At 42.1% G+C, this 5144-nt stretch overlaps 1 pseudogene; it reads left to right on the forward strand.

The window, feature by feature from the left end:
* Positions 1 to 2492: 2492 nt before the first annotated feature.
* On the forward strand, positions 2493 to 3738 carry LOC138842869 (zinc finger protein 709 pseudogene; annotated as a pseudogene).
* The last annotated feature ends 1406 nt before the right edge of the window (positions 3739 to 5144 follow it).

Below are 5144 nucleotides of genomic sequence, written 5' to 3' on the forward strand. Positions count from 1 at the left end.
CTCTCTGCTGCTGAGACTCTAACCCCCTGTCCTAATAGCCCCAGGGTCAGGCATCAACAACTTGGGCAGCCCCTACACCCCAGCCCCAGCTCACTGAAATTACTCAAGCTAGCCAATCCTAAACCTGGTCAGCCTCACTCTCAAGCCTCGTCCATTCCTTCCCTGGAGAACATCACACGGGCTTCCCTGCAGTGCCCCGCCCTGGCTCTCTGCTTGTCACTGTCCTCTCCTGTGGGCCAGCATGACCCGCTCCTCCCCCCCACCCCCACCCCGGGAACTGTGAGCAACAAACGCGCTCTGCACTGGCGATGGGCTCCCGATCTGGTGATCTGACCACAGCTGAATAAAACCCAAACCCTGGGGACATAGAAACCACTGAGAGAGACAGAGACAGAGAGGGAGGAAGAGAGAAGGAGGGAAAGAGAAAGAGAGAAACAATTTAGGCAAAATGTAGGTGACCCTGGGAATAGAGAATATGAAAGTTTTAAGTACTATTTTTGATATTTTCCATAAGTTCGAAATTATTGCCAAATAAAATGTCTTTTTAAATTTTAAAGACACAACATTGAGGGAATTCTCTAGCGGTCCAGTGGTTAGGACTCCACGTTTCCACTGCAGGGGGCATGGGTTAGATCCCTTTCTGGGAACTAAGATCCAGCAAGCCGCTTGGTGCAGCCAAAAAAAAAAAAAAAAGATACAACATTGAGTAATAGGATAAGCATTATATTCTATTTGTAACTTGCTTCTACTCTTCAATCAAATTCTTCCCCCATACCTGCCCCCTTCCCTTGGGAATAATGAGTCAATAAAACACTATTTCTGTTTATGCTGCTTAAAGTATATTTTAATGAGTATAAATATAACTTTTGGAGATTAAAGTGAATACCTAAAATTTTCATTTACATAAATTACACACAAACACACTGCCACAAATGCCCATAGAACCACGCTGACACATACACCCCTACAATCACATATAAGCCTGTACACCCACACTCACAACACCCCTGCACAGCCATATATACACATACACACCCCTGAACTACACACACACACACACACTTTATACACTCCTCTTACACACACATCCACACACATGCAAACTCAGTCCACCCTCATAAACTTCACACATACCCACACACACCCAGACACATCCCCCGAACACATTTCAGACACCCGGACACCTACACACACACCCACAAACTCACACCCACACTTCTCCTATACAACCTCACATCACAAAAATTACACTCAAATACATAGCCACAAACACCCCACACATACCATATATATTACACATACACAAGCAAACACACCTGTGCCCACACCAACACCCTCATAAATACACTTCACAACACCTCACACATGACACACACCTTGACACCTTAACAACCAACAACCTCTTTCCACATACACACAAACACACACACAAACACACACACAAACTTTTTTAGAAAAAAAAATTCAGAAAGCTGTGGAAATGTTCCAGATTAAAGGAGGCTAATAGGAAGTCACAAATTCCTGATACACCTGACCCTAGGCTGAATCCTATACCGGAGGTGACAAAATGCTGTAAACTAAAGCACATTATTTTATCAACTGACACAATGGAACTGGGCCAGCATATAGGAAAAAATGTTGTATCCATGTAAATATACATAGTTGATAACTGCTCTGTAGTTATATAGGAGGCTACCCTTAGTCTCAAGAAATACAAATGGAGTTATTTAAGGGTAAACAGCCAGCTCTATCACCTCAGCTTTAAATAACTTCTCTGTGGCTCCATTTCCTTGTCTAACACAAAACAATTCTATGTAAAAGCTAGTTCTCAGCTAGGACAATTCCTTTGTCCTAGCACAAAACAATTCTATGTAATAGCTAGTTCTCAGTTTTACTGACAAAAATTTATGGCGCCAGTGTTCTGGAGAGGTGTGATTTTAGTCTTAACAAAATCTCACTCAACAGAGATGAAATCCAGTCGAAACAGGAGGTACCCCAGGGGAACCCCAGCTCCTAGTCCTCTGCCTGACAAGACACCAGGGCAGGGAAATCCCCAGGCACTGCCTTCAAAGTCACATGAGGCCTCCCACTTACCCTGCAATACCCACAGATGGCCAGCGGGGGTGGTCTCAGAGCAGCTCCAGCAAGTGCCCACTGTCCCCAGACAGAAGCAGCATTTATTTCCCTGCCAGGGTGGCTGCCCTGATACCAGGAAAACCACTTCCCCAGGACCGACTTATCCATTAGGCACAGTAGGCACACTGCCTAGGGACCATGATACTTTTGGGGCCCACAAAATATTTTTAAATAATTTTTTTTTTTACAATGAGAAGAACGAATATATAATGAATATATAAAACAGAGCGCAGGAGGTCGCATGTCTTGTCTGGTTCACTGGCCCATTAACTCTCATGTACCTTCTGTTGCTCTGTGTTCTGCACTGGTCCTTGGAGTCATTAGGAGGGACTCAGACAGACCCAGGAAACCTCAAAATGGACTCATTGGCCTTTGAGGATGTGGCTGTGAACTTCACCCTGGAGGAGTGGGTTTTACTGAATTCCTCACAGAGGAAACTCTACAGAGATGTGATGCGGGAAAAATTCCGGAACCTGGTCTCAGTAGAAAGAAAACAGGAAGATCATGATATTGAAGATCCGTACAAAAACCAGGGGAGAAAATTAAGAAGTCCTATGGTAGAGAGACTCTCTGAAAGTAAAGACAGTAGTTCCTGTGGAGAAAACTTCACCCTTATTCCAACTCTCAATCTGAAGAAGAAAACTCCTGGTTTAAAACCATGGGAATGCAGTGCATCTGCAAAAGTCTTCATGCATCATTCATCCTTTAATAGACACATGAAATGTCACATTGAAGACAAACCAAGAGAGTATCAAAAGTACCGTGAGAAGGTATATAAATGTAAAGAATGTGGAAAAGCATTCATTTCTCCTAGTTCTCTTAGAACACATGAAAGAAGTCACACTGGGGAGAAACCCTATGAATGTGAACAATGTGGAAAAGTCTTTCAATATCAAAAATCCTTCCAACTACACAAAAGAACTCACACAGGGGAGAAACCCTATGAATGTAAGGAATGTGGGAAAGCCTTCATGTGGGAAACAACTTTTTGAAAACACATGGTAACACACACTGGAGATTTACCTTATAAATGTCAGAAATGTGAGAAAGCATTCATTTATCCCAGTTGTCTTCAAATGCATGAAAGCAGTCACAATGGAGAGAAACCCTATCAATGTAAACAATGTGGAAAAGCCTTTAAAAGTCCTGAAACTATTCAAATACATGAAAGACTTCACAGAGGAGAGAAACTCTGTGAATGTAAGCAGTGTGGTAAAGCCTTCAATCATTTCAGTTTCTTACAGCTACACAAAAGACATCACACCAAAGAGACACCATATGAGCATAAAACATGTTCTAAAGTATTGAATACTGCCCGGTCTCTTCAAAGTCATGAAAGAATCCACACCAGAGAAAAACTATGAATGTAAGGAATGTGGGAAAGCCTTCACATGGAAAATAACCCTTCAGAAACACATGATAACACACACTGGAGATGGACCTTATAAATATAAAGAATGTGAGAGAGTATTCATTAATCCCAGTTCTCTTAAAATACATGAAAGGATTCACACTGGAGAGAAACAATATCAATGTGAACAATGTGGTAAAAGTTATAGGTATCCAGTGGTTTTGAAAATACATCAAAGGACCCATACTTAAGAAAAACCCTATGAATGTAAAAATGAAGGGAAAACCTTCACTTCCACATATGTTCAAGTGCATGAAAGAATTCACAATGGACAGAAACCCTATCAATGACAGGAATGTGGGAAATCCTTCATTTGTCTCTCAGTCCTTCAAAGACCTGAGACTGCACACTGGACAGAAATCATATAAAATGTGATGAATGTGGGAATGGCTCTTCTGATCTTAGTAGTTTATGAAACCATAAAAGGATTTACTAGATAAAACGTTGTTTGTGAACAGCCTGGGAAACACTTCAATTGGCCAATATCATTAATATGTAAAAACTCCCATGGAGAAGATAAATGTAAGTAACATGAGATAACTTGATGGAAAGTAATCTATGCCTAATGTTCCAGAAAACCTTCAATATGAAAGAGTTGTTTTTTTGTTTTTTTGGTTTTTTTGCAGTACGCAGGCATCTCACTGTTGTAGCTTCTCCCGTTGCGGAGCACAGGCTCCGGACGCGCAGGCTCAGTGGCCATGGCTCACAGGCCTAGACGCTCCACAGCATGTGGGATCTTCCCAGACTGGGGCACGAACCCGTGTCCCCTGCATCAGCAGGTGGACTCTCAACCACTGCGCCACCAGGGAAGCCCGAAAGAGTTGTTCTTACTTTTATTTATTATTATTTTTTTTTGCCGGGCTGCACAGTATGCAGGGGATCTTAGTTCCCCAACCAGGGATCAAACCCGTGCCCCATGCAGTGGAAGCATGGAGTCTTAACCACTGGACTGCCAATGAAGTCCAGAAAGAGTTGTTTTAAAAGTTCATAGGACTTTGTGGTGGTGCAGTGGTTAAGAATCTGCCTGCCAATACTACATGGTACACAGGTTCGAGCCCTGGTCCTAGAAGATCCCACATGCCTCAGAGCAACTAAGCCTATGAGCCACAACTACTGAGCCTGCGTTCTAGAGCCCACGAGCCACAACTACTGAGCCTGTGTGCCACAACTACTGAAGATCATGTGCCTAGAGCCTGTGCACCGCAACAAGGGAAACTGCCAAAATGAGAAGCCCATGCACTGCACGAAAAGTAGCCCTGGCTCGTGGCAACTAGAGAAAGCCCGTGCACAGCAGCGAAGACACAATGCAACCAAAAACAAAAAAAAAAATTTATAAATATGCTGTTGTTTACTCAGGATCTTTCTTCAAGGGTATCCTTCAATGGTGGATTTCTACTAATTTCACAAATGAATATTAATGTGAATTAATTCTGTAAATTGTCTTTCAACAATAGTATATAACATTTAAAGGTAGTGATTTCTCCTTTAATCAGATAGTTTTGTTCTATTTACTTTTGAAGCCTGTTGGATCCATGGATGAATTTAAGTGTATTTCTAGTATGCAGTGAGGCTTAAATTTTTTTAATGTTCTATTAAT

This window comes from Globicephala melas, chromosome 11, assembly GCF_963455315.2.
Source record: "Globicephala melas chromosome 11, mGloMel1.2, whole genome shotgun sequence".
Classification (NCBI taxonomy): Eukaryota; Metazoa; Chordata; class Mammalia; order Artiodactyla; family Delphinidae; genus Globicephala; species Globicephala melas.